The sequence below is a fragment of the Thunnus albacares genome, chromosome 19 (assembly GCF_914725855.1).
Source record: "Thunnus albacares chromosome 19, fThuAlb1.1, whole genome shotgun sequence".
Classification (NCBI taxonomy): domain Eukaryota; kingdom Metazoa; phylum Chordata; class Actinopteri; order Scombriformes; family Scombridae; genus Thunnus; species Thunnus albacares.
The window spans coordinates 6,566,461-6,580,305 of record NC_058124.1 but is presented as its reverse complement, the minus strand read 5'-3'; the positions used below and the strand labels follow the sequence as shown (position 1 = coordinate 6,580,305).

The window sequence follows — 13,845 nt, the reverse complement described above, 5'->3', positions numbered from 1 at the left end:
ACTTTTCCTCTAGCGCCACCAATAGGTCAAAGTTATGACTGCTGATATATCTCAACATCTACTTGATGGATTGTGTCTACAAGGGTAGACACATCATTAAGTTTGTGGATGACTCTGTCATCGTGTCCCTGCTCAGTGATGATGACATTGACCATGGTCCAGTGGTAGATGATTTTAGTGATTGGTGTAAACACTCTTCTTGGACATAAACGTGTCTAAAACAAAAGAAATGATTGCCTTCAGAAAGAAGCCTCTGCCAATTCCCCCCTTACTTTTATTCATGGCCAGGCTGATGAAGTTGTCTGACAATATAAGTATCTGGGGACCATATGGTAAATGGTAAATAGCTTGTATAGCACCTCTCTAGTCTTCTGACCACTCAAAGCGCTTTTTACACTATGAGTCACATTCACCCACTCACACACATTCATATGCTGATGGAAGGGGCTCCAATGCAAGGTCCCAACCTGCCCATCAGAAGGAATCTAATCATTCACACACTGAACTGTGTGCCATCAGGAGCAATTTGGGGTTCAGTATCTTGCCTGAGTACACATCGACATGTGGACTGGAAGAGAATTGAACCACCGATCTTGGACAACCCGCTCTACCTCCTGAGCCACAGCTGCCCCTGACAACAAATTGACAAATTAACATTTGACTCTAACATTGATGCTGTCTGTGGAAAGGCCCACCAGCATATGTACTTTTATTGAAATCTCAGAAATTTTAATGTTGACACCTCTTTTATGAGAATGTTTTAATCTTGTTTTATTGAGTCTGTTTTAACCTTTTCTTTCATCTGCTGGTTTGGGTCACTTACCCTGAAAAACAGGAATAGGTTGGAAGACATTGTAAGAATGCAGAATGCAGGAAAATTGCAGGAAAAAATCTTGAAAAACTCTCCCTATTGTACAGAGTAAGAGCCACAAAGAAAACCCTGTTCAGTGAGTACAAGTTGCGTCCATCTGGTTGTGGATATTTTCTGCCTAGATGCAGGACCAATAGACTTAAAAACGTATTTGTCCCTGCTATCATTGGCTTTTTGAACAGTATTATGTAATTCTTTGTCTTTTTTGTGTATTTTGTTTGCGTGTAGGTTGGTGTGTGTTGTTTATTGTGTTTATTTACTGCTGGCTAATAAAGATTACCTTGACTGTGACACAAAATTTGGTCAACACATTCATGGTCCCCAGAGGATGAATTGTAATAGCTTTGATCTCCTGGTGTATCATCTGGTCAAATTTTCATACAGTCCAACACTTTAGTTTATGACCAAATACCTGCTCAAACCTATGACATTCCCATCTAACTCAGTTATACTTTGTCTCTAATGCTAACACACTAAACCAACACAGTGAACATGGTAAACATACCTGCTAAAACCTCAATATGCTGGTATTTTCATTGTGAACATTTAGCTAAGGTACAGTTAGTACATACTAGTATGGCTAGACTTATATTTTTGTTTACTGATGAATGAATTGGGAGAGGTTCATGTCCATCCAAGCCTTGGATGTGCTCTGTCAGTCATTTCTGAAAACAACAGCAACATGTCTTTCGATGTCTATTTCTTCAGTAGAAGGTAGTTCCACTGTCATTTGTCAATGCTGGGAGCACTGCAAACATTCACCTCCATTGTGTTGGGGTGGAGGCAGATTAGACTGATGTCTTCAAATTTGCACAAATGAAACCAAAACTGTTTGCAATGGCTAGATATCAGAAGAGGAAAGGGAGGAAAGGTTTTTTTGTTTGTCAATTTCCCCCCATAAATCCTCAAGTCACAAAAAGGTAATATCTTGAAAATGACTATTCTGTTCTTGTTTTTCTACCATCTTTTCCTTTCTCTCACACTGACTTATTTCTTATGGTGATAAGGATGGATAGATAGGTGTGTGTGTGTGTGTGTGTGTGTGTGTGACAGAGAGAGAAGGAGAAAGAAAGCGAGACAAAAAGAGAGAGGGACAGATTGTGAATGTGCAAGGAGAAGGCGGCGACGGGTTTCACCTAAAGCGGGCTTCATTACCATGCATCTGTCAGAGCGCCGACGGAGGTCTTGTTGCCAATGGCAATGTGGAAGGGAGTTAAAGAGCATCAGCATCTTTTTCTCTCCACTCCCCCCATCCCCCCTCCCTCTTTCTTGCTGTCTGTCTTCCGCTGTTCTGTCTCTCTCTCTTTCTCTCTCTCTCTCTCAGTGAATGAGAGCAGTTAAACACATCAGCATGTCTGTCATCGCTCTGGCCTCGTCGTCTGCAGACGCCGACACAGTGCAGACAAGAAAAGTCCATTATCGCTTCCCTCAGTGTGACTATTTATCTCTCTCACCATCTCGCCCTGTCACTTGCAAACCCAACCACCCACCCACCCCACCCCCCATACAACCACACACACACACACACACACACACACACACACACACACACTAGCCAACTAGGACTGTGATGGGCAAAACATTGCATCACTTGTCTTTCTGCCTTTCAGCGAGAGATGCTGAGCACCCTACTTTTCCAACAGGGTGTGTATGTAAACCTATTCTGTGTGTGGGTGTGGGTGTGTGTGTGGTTGATGGGGAGAATTTTCTGGCACTTATATGTGTGTGTTGAAACTGACAGAATAATGCTCTCCCTTTCCCCAGCAACCATCATCCATGTGTTCTTTCCACAAGACATTTAACCCCAAACTGTCCCACTGGGTACTCTCAGAGACCAACAGCTGAATTATATTGCTCAGTTTCATCTGTTTCGTTTCTTGGGACAAATATAACGGTGGACTTAAATGAATAATTCAACAGTTTTGGGAAATGCACTTATTTGCACTGTGGTTATTTGAGAGATTTATACAAATCTCATGTCTGGAGCTGGGTGTCAGGATGTGTTTAGCCTAGCTTAGCTTAAAGACTGGAGGCAGGAGGAAACAGCTAGCCTGGCTTTGACCAAAATGAAAATATATATATATATAAGACAACTGATATAAATATATTGTTGGTAGGTGTATTTTTTCTCTTTCCTTTGGAAAGAACCAAGCTTTGGTTTTCTCCCTGCTTATATTCTTAATGCTAAGCTAGGCTAAACATCCCCTGATTCCAGCTCTTTGTTTAATGCACAAACACCAGATTGGTATCAATCTTTTCATCTCATTCTCAAAGGGAAAGAAAAGAAACGTTTTTCCCAAAATGTAAATTTTACCTTTCACTGTTTGATGAACCAAGTCAGTTGAGCTGTGAATGTGCAGCAAGTAGAGTGAAATGATAGTTCTATCATTTCCCTCTTGTTGCTATGCAGATGTCAATCTTCCAGCCTTCAAATACTGTGAGACAAATTCACAGCTTTGTAGTTTTAAGACAGAATACCTTTGAAAAAGGCAGCTCAGATCCTCTCCAAACTTCTTCCCCGGACAGTTTGGACTTTTGGCTATGTATCAAACTGCACTGGAGCAAAGCACTTGCCTGCTGCGACCCTCATTTTAACTACAAAAACTCTCATTAATGGCAAAGCCAGTCCTATTTTACCCGCTGTCATCTCTTCAAACACACAAACCCCCTCCCTCCTATCACTTTGTAGTGTTGAGGTGGAAGCAGCGTGTATAAGTGGAATGGTTGACTGGTCAGGCAGGATGAGGTGTCGGGGAAAAGGCCTATCCTATCAGGTAGAACCTCCATCAACACTGCAGAGACCTCTCTGCTTTCAAGCCTCCAGAACACTGACAGAAAGCTTTAAGGAGCTCTTTTAAAGCGCCGGCTATCTGAAAAGGAGAGAGACTTGCACAGACACAAGTGCAGTCTGTCACGAGTCAAATTGTACAGCGATGTCCTAAAGTGAAGCACACGCAGATGCAGCTGAGTCAGCGTGGGAGTGAGGTGAAGAGAGGTGAGATTTGAAGTCTTGCGGCAAGGGGAGGTAGAATACGCACAGAAACAAATAACCAGAAAAAAACCTTCAGCAATAAAGCTCCAAAGAAAGAGGTACAGCTAAGGAACATCACGTGGTCCTCCCACTGGTGGTATGAATGATCTAATATTGATGTGATGCATATTGATAGTTCTTTGAGGGAAAGGTGAGGTCAGGTTAGAACATGAGACATTTCTCACCTGTTGTCCTGCTTTTGGTTTCTTCAATGTAGATGAGGCTTTGCTAGACTATCGGGAGACAGTTTCACGAAAGCACCGACTCTTCTCCGGTGCATTTCTGTGCTGAAACTCACGCCAAAGGAAGCACCGCCGTGTTGTCTCTGCAATCGAGGCAAAAGACATACCCCATGTTGTGTTCCTCAACCAACATTTACTCCCGTATTTATCTACATCGCCAGACCCAGCTGCAGACCGCTGATTGGTTTTGCCTGAGTAATGAGCACAATCGACAGAAAGTACAATTTAATTAGGAGCCACGAACGGCGACGCTGAGATGGAAGATACTGGAACAGGATGGGGATGGCGACTAATGGAACAACGCCTTCCCAGTGTTCCATCATTGCAATCTGATTTATTAATTACCCATGGCGGTGGGGTTTTTATCTCCCTCGTCACGCAAATTGGCAGAGGAGACACACTCGCGCATGCACGCTCACAAAGAAAGGCAACATTTTATATCATGGGGAGGCTTGTCTTCCTTCTGCGTGATGGTGATCTCTGTGACGCACAGCAGGTTTATATGTATGAACAGTTAAAAGAAGGTGTGACTGACGGTTTATTAAACTCAAAACGCAGACTCCGCCGAACATCTCTGACCTCAAATACACCCATGATTATTTCATAGGTGGAGAGGGAAAGGTTGGTGTTGACTGTAGTCTACTTTCTGCTGCTGTTATGGCAGGTAGTGACATCGCATCCATGAGACAGTTGGAGGAAAATAAAAATAAAATCCCACTTTAATATCCAGCTGCTGGATGCCTCTGGCAGGGATTAGGACCAGATTACGCTTGAGTGCTCCACACGTCCTCTGTAGTGTACTGTATAGCCAAAGACACAATTACTGAGACAGACAAGCACACAGAAAGCACAAAATGGCATACACAGATACAGCATGACTATTAACATAGAGGGAGATACATCCTGTAGCTTTCTGTCTTGCTCATGTCTAATCAAAGCTGTGCAGTGGTTAAAAGAAGCAGACATACAGTAGCCCAAGTGCTGAGACATACATATGGCCATGTACGTGCCATTATTCTCTTGTAAACACATTCACCATGTGCAACCAGAGTATTAATATACATGTAGTTGTTTGATCCTCTCTAATGCTACAACACTGTAGCTGTAACAAATCTCCAACAGACCCACCTAATCATCTCCTTTGTTTGTTTATATTTTCAATAATTGTTGCTCTTAGCAAGGTTGACCAAAACCTGTTAGATTGAATTTTGCATGAGGAGCTGCTTCGTTTTAATTACAAAAAAAGCGACTCTTTCCAGAGTCACTTCTCAAAGCTAATTACATTTAGCCTCTGGTGAGATTTTCCTCTGCTGCTAACTTTTACGGGAACCAGGGTTTACATGAGGAACTGCGCGGCACACCCTGAGAATGAATCACCACCTATGGGTGGCAAGTTGTGCAGACTGCATTGTTTGTAGTTTCAAAAGGCAAGTGCAGAACCCACCCATTCTTTTCGGACACAATTATATCACTGCGGATGAGTGAGCTGCCACGCCAATGTCAACAGCTGCAATGTAGTCTGTCAACTAACTCTGGGTAAGGAAAATAAACCCAAGTCTATAAAGAAACATGTAAAGATCAGTTTATTTTATTTGTGCAGTGATAAACCACAGATACAAAAGTATTAATAAGCAGTAAAACAAGGCCATATAATTTTCAATATAAAAATGAAAAAGCATTTTGAATAAAATTGAAGTTTTATTTATTTTTCTGCTGCTACATCAGTGTTCTCCAGTGGGCGTGAAAATATCCATACTGTAATTTGATTGGTGAAATATCTGTGTGGATGGACACTAAACAGAGTTTGTTGCTTTGTATCTTCTGTGATTTGAGCAATACGTATGTTACCCTGTGTCATGGTTCAAATCACTGGGTGACGTATGGAGTTGTGAGGTTACAGGACTGTCCTATGCTGCAAGTCTAACAGTCTGGTCATTTTCCATCACCATGAACCCATACAAGAGGCAACTAATACACTCCTATTTATGATGTCAGAAGAACACATCACTGAGGGTGCAGCAGCTGCAACAGCATGAATGAAAAGAAACATTTAGTGGGAATAAGCACTAACATTAGCAAGCTAAGCTAACTAGCTTCAGCTTGTCCAAAAGAGGTTTTTATCTATAGTTTATATTTTTTAACACAAAATGTGGTGTGAATTCAAATTTCAGTTTGACTTTAAACAAATCAAAATATGTCAGGAAATCAAGTAATGGTCATTATATTGGTAATAAATGCTAATGTGCATTGTTGTGTGTGCATATAAATATATAAACAGTCACACATACAAACCATCACAAGATCATGAATTTCAAGAAACACTATCACAAAATGTATTGCAACACACACCTTCCTTCCTTCCCCAAACCACCCGCACTACTTTCATCTCTCTCCCCTTCTGCCTCCACTTCGATGCAAAAGACCTTGATGTCACTTTGAGGGTTTGCCACGGCACATTTCCACGGCAAATCTAGCGTGTTATGCCTGTGCCAGCATTGCCAAGTCCTCATCTTTCATCGGGATGACTCACAAAGCAAGGCCGGAACACAAATGCCTCTCTGCCATTGAACCCCCCTGGATGAGAGAAAACATGTCTTTATATTGAAATAAGAAAAGTAATGGATTCACACTGATTGGCCTCTGCTGCCTCCCAACTCTGAGTCCGTTTTGATGATCAAGCCTTGAGCAGGTGTAATAAACGGTGGCCTTGCGGCTTGTATTAAAGGAAAAAATTACTTTTTCCAATTGTGGAAAATTAATTGTTGCCTGAATATCCTACATGCTTAGGAGACCACGACTGAATCATGAAGAAAAAGTGAGCCATTTGTAGAAACATGCGAAATGTCAACGTGACATGAGACATTAACCAACAAGACAGAACTTCCTGCTAAAAGCCAGTTTCTCATGGTAAAAGAACTAACAACAACAATAAAACCACCAACCTCGTTCAGAACTCCCTCGTATTCCCCTGAGGTGACGAGAATTCACATCCAGCTTGCGCAAAATCAATGATCACTCTAGTTCACGGTACAAAAAGAGGCGGAACTCATATTAACAGTGATCAAACAGGGTGGCGAACCAGTCCCTGAGGCATGCCATCTTCCATCCACTCATAAAAAACCTACCACACACACAGTTACATATACAAACACACACACAGACTCTGAACCTCTGCAAGCCAGCTAAAGCAACATTTGATTTGAGGTGATGGAAATGGAGGAACGCAAGCTTGTAATCCTGTAAGGGTGACTCCGGCGCGTTTGAAATGGGTCCCAGTGGCAGTGCGGTACTGGCTCTGGGGCATTGGTAAATCAATCTGTCTGCAGTCACACAGCCAAATGAACACGGGGAGCTAAGTAAGAGAGCGGCGGGTGCGGCAGTTCATTTATGAAATGTATTAGGATTTATGAGGCAGTGAAGTGTAAAGGTGCTTTATTACTCTCCCACTGCCGTCAGTCCACCAAGACGGAAAGCAGAAATGACACTCTAAATGTTTCAACTCCTGTTTTCTTTCCTGCTCTCTAATGGCAGGAAACTGACATAATGAATGAAATTCTGAAATTAATTTTGAAAACCTCTCATGTTTTTTTTTTTAATCACTTTTCTATTTTTATTCCGGGAAGATCTATTCATACACTTTCTCAGTGGCCAATATGTGTGCTGTGTTGTGCTTACTTACACAGCAGGACCCATGAGAGTTGACTACATGGTCTTCAGGTCACACTGTCACTCAGTCCAAGAACATTCCACCTGATGCCATATTTGCAGGGATTTTTCAAAAAGTAAATGTCCATGAGCTGCCATTAACATGCTACACTGTGACTCCTCGTTGAACCAATCCTGAAAGCCGACCAGGTGTGGAAAGCGAGAAAATGGTGCTGATCTCCAGAAGCCATGTCAAGCAGAAGGAATAAGATGATCTTGTGTGTGTGTGTCCCTGTGTGCTTATGTGTATGTGTACATTGTGTGTGTGTGTTAGTATGTGTGTGCGTGCCACGGGACCAAAATGTGAAGAGTGGTTTTGCTGGTTCAGTGCATCCTGGTTGAGATCAAAATCATCTCGAACTTGTGTGAATGAGGTCTCCAAGGAGACCTTGGACTATGGATACCATGGACACCTCAGACCATGGAGAAAAGGGCCAGCTCTGTGGTTTGTGGAAGATTGTGTGTGTCCATATGTGTGTGTAGATATACTATCTCAATGAATCTCAAAAGAAGTTTTTGTTTTGTTTTGTTTTGTTTTTGATGATCATATCTCTCAGTAATGACTGAATCTGTGCCGCAATTTGCATCACATTTTGTGTCAATTTGTGATAAATTGTGGTAATATTTGAACTGGAAAACACACAACACTGAAGTAAGTTCTGCCAAGAAGACAAACTTGAGGGCCAATAAAGTCTCACAAAAAAGATGTCTGCAAAGAAGTCAGATTGTTGAGGTCAAGGACCCATATTTATCAAATTGCAAAACATGAAATGAAGACTGGAGATAAGCGTAAACATCCTTCACTTTTACCACTACATGCCAACTAAACAAAAGAATAAAAGCTATTTCAAAATTCATCAATCAAATATCTTAAAAGTGCTCTTAAATTTAACAGGGCTCCAGAGTTAGTTTTGGACTGATTGGACAAAATATCATGATGAACAAAAAGTTAGCTTACACCTGCAATAAATTATTTTTTTGGCCATTTGGGGGCAGCGGAAACAAGTTGTGAACACAACACTGACATATCATCACCTTTTAAGTTGATATGTTGAACAGCGTTGGTGTTCGTTAGGAGCTGTGTTTCTGGCCACCTAATGAACATAAGTCCAATATTCACTCTCTTTTAGCTCTGTTTTTGGCTGAGGTGAGATGCAAAGTTGAGTGATAATTTTCTGTAGTTTCATTACAAAGAGCGTGTCATATTACACATTGTCATTTGATAAATTGTTATTATAACAATATCGATTATAGCCGCTTTTTCCGCTAGTCTGTTCATTCATTTTCATAGATTAATAAAGGGCTGGGAACTGTCATCCTCACCTCTATTAACGCCATACCAGGCAAATTCATGTCTAATCGCACCCACTCACATCTTTCCATGTGTGCAATCATGCCTGTTAGAAGTTTGATAACTATGGGTACTGGGCTCCAGATACATTTTTGAAAGAAAATATGCAAGTGACCATTTATTTGCATAAATATTGGGGATTTGGCAAAATTGAAAGCTCTTGGAAATAATGAAAGGATTGGATTGAGTTTGAAGGTTCAATCGTCTGCTGATGGAGGCCAGGAGATGTGGCTGAAAGTTCAGAAAGTTGAGTTAAAAACTTTTGTCAAACTACTGCAGGAATTGGTTGAATTCGCTTTAATTTTACGATCATCAATTCCTGGATTCACCTGCTGTCATTCCTTATGTCACATGTAGAATGAGTGCATGCCAATATGATGAGCATGTGTGTGTCTTAGTGTGTGTTCCCTTTGACATTTCCTACGGCCTCTTGACTTCCCACCCAGTAATGAAATAATCCCTATAGGGAATATTTCATTAGCACCCAGTGTGAGGAGCAGAGAGGAAGGGAACAGTACCTGACCTAACACTCACACCCTGAAGATGCAACGTGCTTCCAGAGAAAACACAAAGTCTGCTTTGCTAGTCCAGTTTTTGCTTTTGCACACCAGCAGCTGCGAATACAACGGATTGGTGGCGACTGTTTACTGGGGTTATTAAGCAACTGCTTACAATCTGCACGTCCTGACACATTTCATCATTTAATGACAACTAATTATGTGACCGCCTAATGTTGGGTTTCTCTAAGGTCAGGTTGCCACTGTTTGCCGTTTGCCATGCTGAGAATGCTTTTTGGAAATACAGAGGTAATTATTGGCGAGAGCCGCTCTCTCATTAGAAACGCTGTGTATCTGAGCAGTGCAGAGAGAGTGAGAACAAAATCTAATTATCGCCCTCTTCTCACCCACCCCTCTGCGACATCAATACTCCATTATAGCACCTTGTCCCCAGGGTGCAGATAAACTCTGACACCTACACGTGTGCAGTGTGCATGTACACATATACACACAGCTACAGTGCATGAAGTCATTAAAAAATGTGAATTTTTCTACATTTACTTATATACAATGTTGTTTGAAAAATCTAAATGATACAATTTGAAAGTTATTGTATTGCTTTTTTTGTATGGTTTTGGACGTAGAACGTAACAATTCTGAGATCTACGTGATAAGGAAAGAGCTTTTGCTCAAATGATGTGACCCACGTGGTCACACACTAGGTTCTTCATTCAGATTTGGGTCATACGGGATTCTCCTGTCTTGTGAAAACAAATGCAAGAGATGATGGTATTTCATGGGACTTTGCATGGCCAGATGGAGCTTGACGTGGAACAGCAGTTTGCCGTAATTGCTGCCTGTGCACCAATTTTTCAAAAATAATAAAAACAGCCAGACAGAATTTTGAGGAGAGAAATAGTGTTAGACGTTAAGAGATGCAAGAATTATGGATTGTGATTTTTGCGCAGGCCAAACTAATCTGCTCTAAGAATTGTGACATCCGAGGAGGCTCTGCATGTATTATATGTACAACCACATTCAACCTATAATTTTGAATATAACTGCCAGTTCTTTCTGGTTTCTCCAAGAGCATTCATTGACTTCATCTTATCATTAAAATCACAGCTTTTCCTCTTCTATCTCTAACTATATGATGCAGATTAAAATCAAGCATGCTTGAAAAGACTGGTATGTCTGCAATAGCTCCGGATTGCATCAGATTGTGTGCCGTTAACCTGCTCACATGTATGAGCAGCAGGAACAACAGTCAGCACTGCCTCGGCTTTGAGGTGATTATATTTGATCTCACAAATTTGTTGGGGACAGCAAAATCCAGGGTTTTGTCTTCTACACCAGGCTTCTCCTGGCCTTACAGTTCAAAATGCTCAAGAGGCACAATTTCTGTTGTCCAGTACATTTCGAGACCAGTCTCTAGTGTAGGATTAGTGGCTGACTGGAGACAGTGCAGCATGAATTACTGTATTGGTGGAGCTGTGGCCAGTACAAAAAGGAATACCCACTAAAACTTGTGAAAGTTCACTCTTTGTCTCATTCATTCTCAACTTTATCTCAGGTGCTCCTCAATGTTGGTTAGGAGACAACTTCTGTATTATTTTTGTAGCTTTGTACTCACCAAAGTAATTGCTGACATCTTGAGGCAGGGTTTGCTAAAAGTCGATTCAACAAAGCAACACATGCAGTCAGATGATCAGACAGGTTGTAAACAAACCATCCAATTCCATCACCATTTACAGACTTGGTTTGACTTGAACCTACCATTTTTTCCATAGCTGTGCACACTCACAGTTTTTCTTTTGTGAGGAGGGATTATTATTGAGACTATGGATATGCTCACATTTGGTTTCCCCTCCAATTACAGTGGTATCTAATCTGACAGAACTGTTGGCTTGGTTACACACTGCGTGATTGTCAAACATCTCATGTTTTCTGCCCCATTATTTAGTGATGTTGCCTTATTCCAAGATCTCTGAAATTACCTTGGTGAATACAGTGTTATCATAACTTACAGAGCCGGTGCCAAGAGCTTCGGAAATAAAACTGAAGCTTGTAATAAACCGTAGTTTTCCATTGAGACCGGGATGCCACTGCTAAATTGACGGGGACCACCAGAAGCATCCAAGTGGGACTCTCTTACATGGAGTCTTGAAGTTACATTACAACACATTATTATCTCTTCTGGTACACCCTAAAGACAAGTGGAAAACTGGAGTAGGTAATACTACATTTGCAGCACGGTGAGGAGACCAAAAAAAAAAAAGCTCATAAGTGGACCTTTTTTTCTGTCAAATCTCACGCTCTTGTGAATTGTGAAACATCTGCAAGCTTTAAAAATCATGCAAGAGAACAGCGTAAAAAATAAAGTCCTGACATTTATATTTATTGGTGGTAGTCTTAAAAGAATTTAAAATAATCTTATGTTATTCCCATTCATCAAAAATTCTGAATTTATATATAATTTTGGCTATAATAACATGATCTTCAGCTGGGAGCTACTACAAGGAAAATCTCAGTGGGCTCTGACTGCCAAGGTCAGTATGAAGTATATTAAAGTTGCATGTTGTTCAATATGAAATTAAAGTTGCCTGAATTTCTTATATGATATGATATGAATATGGGTCTAGTCACTCTTTTTTATATCTTTTAACACTGCTTACAGGTTGAGAGGCCACAAAGGAGCTCGAGTGCTTGCAATCTTAAGATAAACTTGCAACCCAGCACTTATAGTTTTACCTCAGGCACTTTGTCAGCCTTCTAATGTCTGATGTTGAACTTGGAAATGATAAGCACAGGGTAAAGACTGCTGGAAGAACGGAAACAAGTCGAGTCTGTATTTCTTTTGCACTCAGCACTCGAGTGGGACTACAGTAGGTGGGCGTTTTTCTCCGACGAAGAGACGGAGAGAGAGAGAGAGAGAGACCAGAAGACAGGGAGACGCGCGCGTGTGTGTGTGGGGGGGGGGGGGGGGGGGGGGGGAGGGTTGGTGGTGGTGACAGACTCAGAGGGGCAGGAGAAAGGGAGGGAAGGAAGGTAGAGTGATAATTCTGTATCGGAGACGGCATGTGGGAGAGAGAGAAAGGTTTGCGTAGGGAGGATATATTACATGCAGTTCCATTAGTGTGTGTAATGGTGCTGAAAGGCTGCGTCCTGGTGCTGTTGACCGTGATGGTAGTAGGAGTTGAATTAAACAGTCCCTGTCAGGCAGCGCTGGTCACATACTGGGCTATCAAAGAGAAACACACCGCACACAACTCCTCTTATGCAGCCATATCACAACATCAGCCGAAGCCTTTGTTCTGGTTTAGTGACAGAGGGTGTGCTCAGCACGGGACAAACTCAGTAATGATGACGCATGGTAATTGCCTCTGTAGGGTGTACAAATTTACAGTTGGCACTGTGTGGGCACAGGTAATTGCTTTTCACATTACCAGCTCAATAACAGTGATAATGTAGTAATTGTTAGATCATGTAAAGGTAGTCTCAAAACTTCTCTTAGAAGCTGTTGTAGTTAAGAATGATGTGATAATGTGCTCAGACTGACATTATATTTTTAAATGTACATTTAGCTAATTATTTAACCTTTATTAAACACTTAAACACCCAGTTTCAGTTGCCTACTCTGCCGTTCATTGTTCAGTACCCAAATCATTTTTATGACAGCGCATACTGAGGCTAATCCACTGTTAAGTGTATTACATGTTCATATTTGTAAGACTACCAGTGTGTGAAAGTTCTACATGTTTATATCTCATCAGAGATATATCAGCATCTCTTGTTAACTATGGGACAGGTCAAAATAACAGCAATAAAGGTACACGTGACTGCCAGCACAAAGATCCACTTGGTATGGTTAACTTGATAGATGTTGAAACCTTATATTAGCTGCTAATCTCACAATGGATTTCTGCACCATCTTACGGTGGATTTTGTCCTCCATATTTATATACAGTGTAGTTGCCCTAAAAGAGGAATGATTAAAGCAAACATGAACTCTGTCAGTGTATTAAAGGAATAGTGTTTAGGACATTTTTTGAAATACGCGTATTTGCTTTCTCACCAAGCGTTAGACAAAAAGAAAAGATTAATACCATTCTCATATTTGTACGTTTTACATGAAGCTGCAGCCAGGA

At 41.2% G+C, this 13,845-nt stretch overlaps 1 long non-coding RNA gene across 1 annotated transcript; it reads right to left on the bottom strand.

Moving 5' to 3' along the window:
• Window positions 1–5,829: 5,829 nt before the first annotated feature.
• On the bottom strand, window positions 5,830–10,985 carry LOC122969290. Its single transcript, XR_006398972.1, has 2 exons — window positions 7,087–10,985; window positions 5,830–6,718 (listed from the first exon to the last, which is right to left on the bottom strand). It is a non-coding gene; the product is annotated as an uncharacterized LOC122969290 (long non-coding RNA).
• Window positions 10,986–13,845: the final 2,860 nt, after the last annotated feature.